The following is a 13,871-nucleotide window of genomic DNA, read 5'->3' on the forward strand; positions in this document are numbered from 1 at the left end:
CATACAGGCACGCGAAATCAGGTCACTGGAAACAGCCAAGTCACGTGACTCCCTATCAAAAGGGGCGTCCACATCGTTGTTGTTGATAACACGCTGCAAGTAATTTCATGCTACTTCATTCGACCAGATAACACTCAGAAGTTATCCTTGAAGGTAAGGATGTGCTTATATATCTATATACGATATTTATTTAGTTGTATCTTTGATGTACATTTTATGATGTTCAGCGTTAGAGTAGGTGACATATATTCTACCCTCAAATGTTATGATTATAAAACGTTCATTCAGTTTCTCATTCCGAGGAGACAGTGGTGAAAATAGTGACTATCAACACTGACCAAGTAACGTTCTAAGTTAAACCTATGTCTCAACTGTCAATATTAATTTGCTCGTTAAGTTTGACTTGCAACTATGACAGCGAGTGTGGAGTGTATAAGCATTTGTTCTGTGTATGTTGTTTATTGTTATCCAATAGCCTGTCGTTATATTAAGTTTAAAACTTTGTTGACACAAACAAAACAAACATGGATATATTATAATGTCAAATGGAAAATACAACAAAAGCAGCCGAAGTCAAAGTCGAAATTATACTTGTGTACGTTAGACCCCGATCCATGTACAATGGATAACTGTACCTGTACGTTAGCCCCCGATCCATGTACAATCATTAACTGTACCTGTACGTTAGCCCCCGATCCATGTACAATGGTTATCTGTACCTGTACGTTAGCCCCCGATCCATGTACAATGGTTAACTGTACCTGTACGTTAGCCCCCGATCCATGTACAATGGATAACTGTACCTGTACGTTAGCCCCCGATCCATGTACAATGGATAACTGTACCTGTACGTTAGCCCCGATCCATGTACAATGGATAACTGTACCTGTACGTTAGCCCCCGATCCATGTACAATGGATAACTGTACCTGTACCTTAGACCCCGATCCATGTACAATGGATAACTGTACCTGTACGTTAGCCCCCGATCCATGTACAATGGATAACTGTACCTGTACGTTAGCCCCCGATCCATGTACAATGGTTAACTGTACCTGTACGTTAGCCCCCGATCCATGTACAATGGTTAACTGTACCTGTACGTTAGCCCCCGATCCATGTACAATGGATAACTGTACCTGTACGTTAGCCCCGATCCATGTACAATGGTTAACTGTACCTGTACGTTAGCCCCGATCCATGTACAATGGATAACTGTACCTGTACGTTAGCCCCGATCCATGTACAATCATTAACTGTACCTGTGCGTTAGACCCTGATCCATGTACAATGGATAACTGTACCTGTGCGTTAGCCCCCGATCCATGTACAATGGATAACTGTACCTGTACGTTAGCCCCCGATCCATGTACAATGGTTAACTGTACCTGTGCGTTAGACCCCGATCCATGTACAATGGTTATCTGTACCTGTACGTTAGCCCCCGATCCATGTACAATGGTTAACTGTACCTGTACGTTAGCCCCCGATCCATGTACAATGGTTAACTGTGCCTGTGCGTTAGACCCCGATCAATGTACAATGGTTAACTGTACTTGTGCGTTAGACCCCGATCCATGTACAATCATTAACTGTACCTGTACGTTAGCCCCCGATCCATGTACAATGGATAACTGTACATTTTGTTCATCAGCACACATTTTAATTCATGAACGATGTGGCCTGACATATGTACAGGGAAGGTTGTGTTGAGCCTGCACCTCCGGAATAGTGACACAAACGGTTCAGTATTCAGGCTTAAAAGGATGTAATTTTGATTTATGTCACTTACATCATAGCCAGCCTATCCAGTAAATCAAATCGTCTAATGTTCCATGTGCAGCGTTAAATGTCAGTCTAAATCACATCCCTTGTTACACACGATGCTATTCATGTCACAGTATCAAGCTTGTGTGTACACATTTACGACAGGAGTACTTGTCTCACCCTACTCATACTTAGCCACATATTTTATCATGTTTTTAATTTATAAAAAACTTACATTTGTGTTCTAGTCACGATATTCACAGAAAAATACAATCGAAGGCAATGGACTGACAGCGACATAGAAAAGACAATGTCGTATGTGCATGTGTCTGTGTGCATATGATCTAGGGCACTGTCTGTTTATAGACACCTAGATCATAAACACTCAGTGCCCTATACCATATACACACCGTAACCTAGACCATGAACCAGTGTGCGAAATAGCCACTAGCCCGCTAGCCCGTGGCTAGTAAAAATTCAGTCGGGCCAGTATATCTCCAAAGTCACTGGCCCGACTGGCTAGTGAATTTTCATGGGGTCATTTTGAAAATATATCACCATACACCAGACACTGTGAAGATATGGTCTAGGCTACTGTGTGTAGATAAACTGAGACACAGTACCCTAGACCATATACACACTGTGCCCTAGTCCATATATACACAGTACTCTAGACCATAGACACACAGTATCCTAGACCTTAGACACACAATGGCTCAGTTTATCTACACACGGAAGCCTAGACCATATCTACATAGTATTTCAGTTTATCAACACACAGTACTCTAGACCATACACACACAGTGCCCTGGACCATTAACACACAGTACCCTAAACCATACAGACACAGTGCCCTAGACCACACACACACTGTACCCTAGACCATATACACACAGTGCCCTAGACCATACACACACAGTACCCTATACCACACACACACAGTACCCTAGACCATACACACACCGTGCCCTAAACCATACACACACCGTGCCCTAAACCATACACACACAGTACCCTAGACCATACACACACTGTACCCTAGACCATACACACACTGTACCCTAGACCATACACACACAGTGCCCTAGACCACACACACACTGTACCCTAGATCATATACACACAGTGCCCTAGACCATACACACACAGTACCCTATACCACACACACTGTACCCTAGACCATATACACACAGTGCCTAGACCATATACACACAGTACCTTAGACCATACACACACCGTGCCCTAAACCATACACACAGTACCCTAGACCATATACACACAATACCCTAGACCACACACACACAAAAGTACCCTAGACCATACACACACTGTACCCTATACCATACACACACTATACCCTAGACCACATACACACAGTGCCCTAGACCATACACACACAGTACCCTAAACCATATACACACAGTGCCCTAGACCATACACACAGAGTACCCTAGACCATATACATATACCATTAGGGTAACACACAGTACCCTAAACCATACACACACAGTGCCCTAGACCACACACACAGTGCCCTAGACGATAGACACACACTACCCTAGACCATACACACACAGTGCCCTAAACCATATACACACCGTGCCCTAGACCATACACACACAGTGCCCTACACCATACACACACAGTGCCCTAGACCATACACTCACAGTGCCCTCAACCACACACACACACTGCCCAAGACCATACACACACTGCCCTAGACGATACACACGTAGTGCTCTAGACCATAGACACTATTGCCGTAGACCATATGCACACAGCACCGTAGACCATGTACACACAGTGTCTCAGTCCACATACGCAAAGTTATACAGACAGTATATGGAAAATATCTGATAGTTATCCGTTCGTTATGTGCAGATCTCGCAACCCCGGCACAGGTGTCAACATGTCGACGTCACACATTCCTACGTCATTAGACAGGCGAGACACGTCGCCCCCTGACTCTCATCTCATCTTCTCCGTCGTCTCACTCATCTTCTGTCTGCCTGTGGGGATATTTGCGATCCTTGCCAGCCTGAAGGTGGGTAATCAGTGGTTGTGAACGAGAGTGGGCAATGAACGATTGTAGAAGTCGGCATTGAATATATTTGAAGTTGCCTACTTAAACATGTGAAGTGGATAATTGTATGTTTTTCCAGACAATGATTGACAGCATGAGCATCGGTCGACCCAATGTGGATGAGATGATTTGATTGATTGAATGTTGTTTAACGTCGAACTCAGCAATATTCCACCTATGTGCCTCCTGTCTGTATATGATCGAGTCTGGACTAGACAATCCAGTGATCGACAGCATGAGCATCGATCTACGCAATTGGGAACATGGGCAGTGAATGGTTGCAGACAAACGTGGTTTTTGACAGTGAAGGATTGATGAAGATGAGAAGTTAATTGTTTTATTTTTATAATTTTATTGTTTTTAAAGATGTTTTACAGTCTATTCCGAAAACTCAACAAAGGACATTCAGGTTACAATACAATACAAGCATATGACGTACAAATCATGACATGAAGACCAAAACTTATAAAAGGCGCTGATATTACACTCCATTAAAGAAGAGCACTTTGTTATTATATAATAATGTCTAATTTCATTCTGGAAAACATGGAATGGTGGCACACTGTTTTTTAATCTGCTTCCAAAATTTAGTTTTTAAAAGATAATAATAATAATATTGGGAGGGTCATTGTTTTTTTCTGGGAAACCGAGCAATACCTGTTTTCTTGATACTTTGATATTGACAAGAGCTTTATGATTTAGCCAGATTTCAAGTTTTTGCAAGATATGGTTGACTTTACTGCAAAACCAGAACACGTGATCGAGTGTCTCAATTTCGTTTTGGCAAAAGATGCATTTTGAATTATTTATATACCCAATCTTAAATAGCTTTATATTTGTCGGTAAGATGTGATGTAATATTCTATATTGGAACCATTGCAGTTTACTGTCATTGGTGCATCTAAATGGTATTTTGTTATAATTTTTCCAGTCGTCAGACAAGACTTCGTTGTTTAAGATACTTTGTTCCCATTTTTGGCAATGTAAATGTTTTGTAGTGACATCTGACAATAATGTTCTGTAAAACCGTTGTGTCCCCTTTGCATCCCTGAGGAGCTGTTTTATATTTGCTGGTAAAGCTGGGTTTGGTATTTTTGACAAAGTCTTAAAATCTATGTTTAGTGTTCTCAAATATGACTTTACGGATCTATTGAGGCCAGTAAATGTTAGAAAATCAGTTTTTAAATGATAGTGTTTTACAAAATTTTCAAAGCAGTATATGTTATCATTTAAGTCAAGTAAATCGTTGATACACCGAATTCCTTTATCATACCATTGTTTGCAAAAAATTGGTTTACATCCTACACATATGTTTTTGTTGTACCAGAGATTTTCGGCAAGTATATCATTTACGTCATAGTCAGTTTCATTCCGAGATATAAATTGCCACCAGGCACATAAAACATCCCTATAATATTTATTGTGGATCAGTGGGGGACATTCTTCTGACAGATATTGGCAGTTATAATCGAATACATAACCAGCGCCAAACTTTGGGAGATTTGAAATAAATAGATAGCACCAACTGGACTGAAAAACCTTCTGACCATTGATAGTTTCTGAGCAGGCATTAATGTCTTTATATTTGGCATGTTGAAGCCTCCATCTTGTTTGTCACAGATAATTTGGCTTCTCTTAATTTTATCAGGTTTATTGTTCCAGATAAATTTAACACATTTCTGTTGAAATTTATTTGTAGTTTCATTATCTGGGTCAGGAAGTTCACCGAATAAATGATTTAATTTTGGGACGACAAGCATGGGTTGAATGTGTATGAAGTTCCCTACTCATTGATTGAACATGTTGTTTGACAGTGAAGGGTTGCTCAAAGATGAGAAGTGAAAGATTGTACGTAAACATGGGCAGTGAATGGTTGCAGGCAAACGTGGTTTTTGACAGTGAAGGGTTGATGAAGATGAGAGAAGTGAAAGATTGTACGTAAAGGTGGGCACTGAATGGTTGCAGATATGAAGTCTGCATTGATTGTACTTCAAGTTGCCTACTGAATGATTGAGCGTTTTCTTTTTACACTCATGCTTTTGATCACTGGATTGTCTGGTCCAGACTCGATTATTTACAGACCGCCGCCATCTAGCTGGAATATTGCTGAGTGTAGCGTAAAACTAAACTCACTCACTCACTCTTTTTACAGTGAATGTCTGTTTAAAGGTGAGAAGTTGATGATTGTACGTAAAGGTGGCTATTCAAGGATTTTATTTGAAGGTGGGTAATGAATGATTGTTCACCTACGTGGGTTGTCAATGATTGTACATGAAGCGGGGCAATAAATGAACGTGACTGTGGACATTTGACTTTGACTGTGAACGTGAGTGGTATAGTAGCTGTTTCAGCTGGATGGTTGACATAGCTGTGTTTCCCACACATTATATCTGACTACTTCGAGGTATTGTGACTCTGTGGCGTTTTGTGCTCTTCTAACAGGATAAACACTGTTATTGTGTCTCACTATAATTTTTTTATTCGTCAACAAGTTGTCATTGAAAACCTGGTTGCCCTACGTGATAAAAGCGACAGGGATTTCTTCAGGTTGTAACTATGTAACGTTGACCTGCCACCAGTATACAGTGGCTTGTATAAGTCAACATGACACGGCTAAACAGAGACAAGGAGAGTGTTCCTCAACTGATTAAATCATATCCTGACGTCAGCCCATCATGTTTGCCCCGAGCAAAGCTTTATGTATTGAAAACAGAAGGAAATATGCATATGTGTGCAGTTAACACAAGCCTGCGTCTTATTATGTTAGTAAATATGCCGATCATAACGCGACTATTTACATGCTATGATTAGTCTGAACCGAGCTGTTAGTGGCGTTAAACGACATTACACTCACTAACCTGTAAATATACAGAACACTTTACAAAAAAACACGTGCTCAAACATATTTATTTTTTCCCCCATTTTCAGCTGTCATGCACGAAGTCTGTGATACAAGAGACGCACGCACACATGCGTGCGCGCACCCGCATGCATACGCACACAAGCATGTCTGTTTTACGTCAAGACGTATGTCTGTGCATAAATCAACCGGCATGTATGCTTTACGTCAACATATATGCATGCTTTACGTCGACAAGTATAAATGCTATATGTCAACAAGTATATACATGCTATACGTCAACAAGTATACATGCTATACGTCAACAAGTATACATGCTATACGTCTACAAGTATACATGCTATACGTCAACAAGTATACATGCTATACGTCTACAAGTATACATGCTATACGTCAACAAGTATAAATGCGGTATGTCAACAAGTATACATGCTATACGTCAACAAGTATACATGCTATACGTCTACAAGTATACATGCTATACGTCAACAAGTATACATGCTATACGTCAACAAGTATACATGCTATACGTCTACAAGTATACATGTTATACGTCAACAAGTATAGATGCTATACGTCAACAAGTATACATGCTATACGCCTACAAGTATACATGCTATACGTCATCAAGTATACATGCTTTATGTCAACAAGTATACATGCTATACGTCAACTAGTATACATGCTATACGTCAACAAGTATACATGATATACGTCAACAAGTATACATGCTATCACGTCAACAAATTATACATGCTATGCGTCAACAAGTATACATGCTATGCGTCTACAAGTACACATGCTATACGTCAGCAAGTATACATGCTATAAGTCAACAAGTATACATGCTATACGTCAACAAGTATACATGCTATACGTCAACAAGTATACATGCTATACGTCTACAAGTACACATGCTATACGTCAACAAGTATACATGCTATACGTCAACAAGTATACATGCTATGCGTCAACAAGTATCACATGCTTTATGTCAACAAAGTATACATGCTATACGTCTACAAAGTATACATGCTATACGTCAACAAAGTATACATGCTTTATGTCAACAAGTATACATGCTATGCGTCTACAAGTATACATGCTATACGTCAACTAAGTATACATGCTATGCGTCAACAAGTATACATGCTATACGTCAACAAGTATACATGCTATGCGTCAGCAAGTATACATGCTATGTATGCACAAGTACACATGCTATACGTCAACAAGTATGCATGCTATGCGTCAACAAAGTATACATGCTATAAGTCAACAAGTATACATGCTATACGTCAACAAGTATACATGCTTTATGTCAACAAGTATACATGCTATACGTCAAAAAGCATACATGCTTTGTCAACAAGTATACATGCTATACGTCTACAAGTATACATGCTATACGTCTGCAAGTACACATGCTATACGTCAGCAAGGTATACATGCTATGCGTCTAGCAATTATATGCATGCTATGCGTCTACTGAGTATACATGCTATGCGTCTACAAGTATACATGCTATGCGTCAACAAGTATACATGCTATATGTCAGCATCATTGTATGTATGCTATGCGTCAGCAGGTATACATGCTATGCGTCAACAAGTATACATGCTATGCGTCAACAAGTATGCATGCTATACGTCAGCAAGTATACATGCTATGCGTCAACAAGTATACATGCTATGCGTCAACAAGTGTATACATGCTATACGTCATGCAATGCGTATACGGTATGCTATGCGTCAGCAAAATTATACATGCTATACGTCAACAAATTATGCACATGCTATGCGTCAACAAGTGTATGCAGGATGTGCGTCAACAAAGTGTGCGGGATGTACGTCAGCAAGTATACATGCTATACGTCAACAAGTATGCATGATGTATGTCATAATTATACTTGTTGCAGGTCAACACTGTGGAGTGTTTTGCCAGGATGTTTTTTTATCAAGGGTTTGAATAATGGTTCGCTTTGATAACGTTTCTATGTTAATCAGCAGCATACGGGTGTTTGTTCACCCGTAAGACGTACTTCATTTGGGGCTTTTCCCCCACATCAAGATGACGTAATGGAATACTGGACATCTGCCCAACTCACTCACTCACTCACTCAATCACTAACTCACTCACACTCACTCACTCACTCCAGGGACTGTGTATCATAATTCGTGTTTCTCTCCCATTGTTCCAGGTGAGGGTAGCCATTGATATGAACAACATGTCCGCGGCCAGAGATGCTTCTGCAAAGGCAGCCAAGTTATCAATGCTGGGTGTTGTGTTAGGGAGCAACGTCTACATGCTGGTCACCGCCCTTGTGTTGTGCATTCTCTACCAGGCGACATGATGACGTCATAAAGCGTCATCCCACATTCGAACATTTTTAGTCAATGAGCTTATGTGATTCCGTGAACGTTTTTTGATGAAAGCAAATCATATATTTTTTTGTGTTTATATGTTAAAGGAGTTTAAAAAAAAGTTTGGTTCCAATTGGAATATTGATGCGAAAGCTAATTTTAGCTCAAAATCCAAGACGGCCGCCAAAATTTAACCGGGAACTGAAAAAGTTCCAAAAACTCGGAACAAATCAATGGTTTTAATATCAAATACCATGCATATTTGGTTACGGAATATATTTCTCTTATGCTGTAAGTCACCAGATGTTTTTAGTCTGATAGTAGTCATAAATTTACATAATACGAGTTACTTTTAGCTCTAACAGTTATAATGATGAATAAAAACCCCATTTCTCCACAAGGCATATATTTTGTATAGAACTAGTACAATATGAGAAAGGAATATACTTTTTACCCTGTTTATCAACTATAGAAGAGGTCTTTACATGAAACTGCGACCGAGAATATACTCTTCAAAAAAGAAACGCACAAGCCATTTTTTAGAAGAATTTCTTGCATTAGTTTAGAGCAAATTATTTCATATAATCCCCAATGGTAAAAGGTGAAAATTCAAATGTCTATAGACAAAGTTTCCTTTACTGTTGTGTTTCTGTTTGCCGAGTCCACAAGATGGCGTCAAAGTCAATTCTTTGTTTGGCCACCATTGGCAGCAATTACTGCTCAGCACTACGTCTCGGCATAGACTGGATAAGTTGACGAAGTAGCTCTTATCATTGTAGGCGACTTCAATTTCCATTTTGACAAAGGATAACCATGACACTAAACAAATGCTTTAATCTTCTTCTTGAAGTCCACAACTGTGTACAACTTGCGTCAGAGGCCAGAAGCCACAGAGGTGGACACTCTGGACTGGATAGTTACCCGTGCTTCAGACGCGTGTGTCAGTTGTGTAATCTGTATAGGATATACAGCTCTCTGACCATTTCCATGTCTTTGTGAGCTTGGACCTCTCAATGCCCAGTCCAAATGTGAAGATTACTCGTTGTGAGAACATGCGCTCCCTGGATACTTTTAAAGACAATTGCTAAGCTCAGACTCTTATACTTGAGCCACCATCTGATGCTGAGTGTCTCGTTCTGCTATACAATAGAGTTCTATCTGAGGCTGCTATATAGACAAACATGCACCAGTGGAGTCATACTCAGTCACTAAAATATCTGCTTGGGACTTCACAGCTGAAGTTCGACAAGCAAAAAAAGACAAGACGAAAGCAGAACGCAGATGGAAAACAATCTTTCCTGGAGATTCATCGCCAAATGTATATTTCAGTCAAAAACCGCTCAACAACGGTCATCCAGACAAATTAACATCTCAATTCTAAGATTGAAGCTAACGAGAGTCAAGTCCAAAGTTGCTGTTCAAACTTTTCTTCATTATCTTGAGTAAACACATTGAATCAGGCTACTTCCGACATCTGATGACAATGAAGTAATTTTCGGATTATTTATACAAAAAGATCAAGAACATGTTATGACAAGATTTCGTCTTCTGCGGCTTTGGGTGAAGCTGATATTCCTCCAAAATGTTTGATGGCACGCCCCTTACTCATATTGATGGTTTCACTGATATTTACCAACATTAGTGCTGATTATTAACTCTTCTACTTCCTCTTGGTTATGTACCCAGAGTGTACTTAAGTCAGCTCTAGTTAGGCCCACATCTGAAGAAATCAGAAAGCCTTGATTAGGAGGATCCCAAAAACTACAGGCCTGTTTCAGAGCTTAGCATTTATATCCAAACTCATTGAAAGTGCAGTCTCCAGTCGTCTCATGGGCCACCTTTCCTGGCATAACCTCTACAGAGGTGTTTATATCAACCTGCAGAGCACACCACAGCATAGAGACGGCTCTGATGAAGATCCTGAATGACCTACGATGTGGTATGGACTTTTAGGACAAGTGGCCCTGCTCACATTACTTGACCTAAGCAGTGCCTTTGACACGGTGATCACCAGAGACTCTCTCAAGACTTGATACAGAACTTGGATTCAGCTTTATCCCTAGCTGACATCTTATCTACAGGACAGGACTCAAACCGTTATTGTTGGTGAGTCTGTGTCAACCGCATCTAGGCTTGAGTGCGGGTCCTCGAGGATCGTGCCTGGTCCGATCCTCTTCACCCTCTACACTGTTCTGCTTGGCAGAATCTTAATCTTGACCACTTCTACTGCACCAGATGACACGCAGCTGTAGGAAGTTATTTCTCTCTATCAGACATCAGACTGCTTGAAAGATGTCATCCCAAATGTGGCTGTGAGAAATTAAATTAAGAGAAAACAGAGTCCATTATTCTGGGACAGGCTGGAAAACACAAGCAGTGTGACATTTACTAGTGTGGTGTCTGTGGAGCAAGCAGGCCTCTTTCTTCCACTATCCAGCGATCTGGATGTTGTCATCGATCAAGATCTAAGTTTGACAGAACATGTCAAGTATGTTACTAAAACTTGCTTTCTCGATTTCCACAATATCAAAAGGCTAGGGTCGTTCTTACCAAAGTTCCTCAAAAACTCTCTGCCTCAGCCTGGTCACATCAAGTATGGACTACTGTAACAGCTTTTTGGCCGGATCTCCATCTTGTGTCACTATTGATCAGCTCAATGCATACAGGAGATTTAGCTGCTCGCATTACCTCCCAGATCACCAGAAAAAAAGCACATCCCACCAACTGTAAAGGACATTCATTAGCTGCCCGTGAAACACAGATTGTCCTGCAAACTATTCTGTCTCGCTATACCAGAGCATGACTAACTTACGGCTCCAGTCTACCTTTCAGATTTAACTGAGAGAGTGTGAAACAGAAAATAGTGTTTCTCCCATCATTTTCATTATATTCTTATCTATTTGCAAAGAACTCTGCTTCCTAGAAAGAAAACTTCCAGAAGCGTAATTATAAGAAATTGATAAATCATAATCTGGTATTGACCAACTACATTTTGAAATAAGGACTGCTCCCTTACTGACAGTCTCACCAAACAAAATAAACATCCCTCTTTTTTTTGTTTTCATACGCTGCTTGTTCTTTAATAACTTGATTTACACTGGGTTGATGATCATGTACGTACAAAATGCACAAAAACCTGCATCTGCTTAGAATTCGTCTGCTAGCTGCCATTTTTTAGAGAGAGTGTTCATTATATATATTTTTTAATTTAAAAATATATTTTGAAGTTTTTCTTTTAATGGAAATATTTCATGAAGTAGAAACACACTTGGATAAAAGTTAATAACATCAAACTTTAAATATTCAACTCTCATTATGACCTTCTGACCTTTTAGCAGCACTTTCACAACCACTTTGTAAAGTGCTCAAAAAGTACTATTTTACTTTCATATTTCAACCTGGAACCAAGCTTTTATTTAACTAGCATGTCACGTTGAATACAAAAAACACAATGTCTTGCTTTCATCCCACAAAACTTCCACGGGACTTGAATGCTGTACCCATCCTACCAGACTATTTAGTCTTTCGTCGAATTTATCCACTCGGACCTTTCCGGCAGCAGTCACGGAAAGACACGAGTGGTCACAAACATTTTTGTTTGTAGGAACGTATTCATATTATATGACCTCAGAATACCAGCTGCAGCCTTTGTTTGACAGGACCTGTCATCAGCTCAGGAACTTCAAGGATGATTAGCAAAATGTGATGTTCTCACTGTGTATATACTTACCCCATTTACGATGCCTTTGTGATTTTTGGTGTATCTGCAGGCGACGATCTGAGGGCAACGAAATGTGACTTTGTCTACTGGTTTAAACACAATCATAATAATACAGATGTAATATATAACAAACTGATCGAAGAGGCTCCTATACACTGAGTCACAAAATGGCCTAAATAATGTTTACATGACTGTATGTTAATTCATCACTGTGCTTTGAATCTGGAACTTCAACTTAGAAGTGATATACAAAAAGGCAGAATCTATGGCTGTTATTGGTAACTTCTTTATTTTGATGGACACGATTTCGAGGTATATTCTTATTCCTTCATCAGGTGAATATCATTCACCTCAGTATATATCCGCGAAACGTCGTGTCCATCAAACTAAAGAAGTTAACATCCATGGAGATTCTTGCCTTTTGTCGAGCTTAAGTGACTACGTTTAGATACCAATCACAAAAAGCTACACTGTTTTGTAAAATAAGCGAAGACCTCGACCTGTTCTCTTAACGTTTGCTCCAGTTTATTGTTTAAACTTAATGTTGACCATATTTATATGATTAACTGTATATATATCTATGCTCTTTATCAGCAGACATGGCTGTGCCTGTATAGTTGATGGCCACCTCCCATGTAGTCAGTTTCAGAGTTCCTGAACCACAGTATTTTCCTACAGCCTAGTCCCTCCCTGCAGGGGCTAAAGCTCTAAATGAAACAAGTCTAGATTTCCTCAGGTTCTGAATCTCTAGGGCTCCTTTTCAATTTAAATAGGTGTGTTTGTTACTATCAAAATTATATATATTCAGAGACTAAGCGTTAGTCTACCTCCATGCACAATCAGTCTTAGTCTTTGCCTAACCCTCGAACACTATCACTGAACGCTGATGAGTGAGCGAGTAAACGCGTTGTTTACGCATATCACTAATGCTCCAGATGTTTCGTAGCATATTTCAAATTGTGTCTAGACCAGGCAGGAATTAGTAACAGATATAATTAACAGCGATGTACAACGTAGTCACGCAAAACCTCGTGAACAAGTCATTCCATTTGTAGTTAGCTTAAGCATTGTGATTTCT

General features: G+C 39.8%; 1 long non-coding RNA gene across 1 annotated transcript; it reads left to right on the forward strand.

Annotated features, from left to right (window-relative positions):
* The first annotated feature begins 14 nt into the window (after window positions 1-14).
* On the forward strand, window positions 15-13,173 carry LOC124254785. The gene is made up of 4 exons (XR_006892551.1): window positions 15-153; window positions 3,648-3,810; window positions 8,910-9,101; window positions 12,594-13,173. It is a non-coding gene; the product is annotated as an uncharacterized LOC124254785 (long non-coding RNA).
* Window positions 13,174-13,871: the final 698 nt, after the last annotated feature.

The sequence above is a fragment of the Haliotis rubra genome, unplaced genomic scaffold (genome assembly GCF_003918875.1).
Source record: "Haliotis rubra isolate DU_JTF1 unplaced genomic scaffold, ASM391887v1 Scf582, whole genome shotgun sequence".
Classification (NCBI taxonomy): domain Eukaryota; kingdom Metazoa; phylum Mollusca; class Gastropoda; order Lepetellida; family Haliotidae; genus Haliotis; species Haliotis rubra.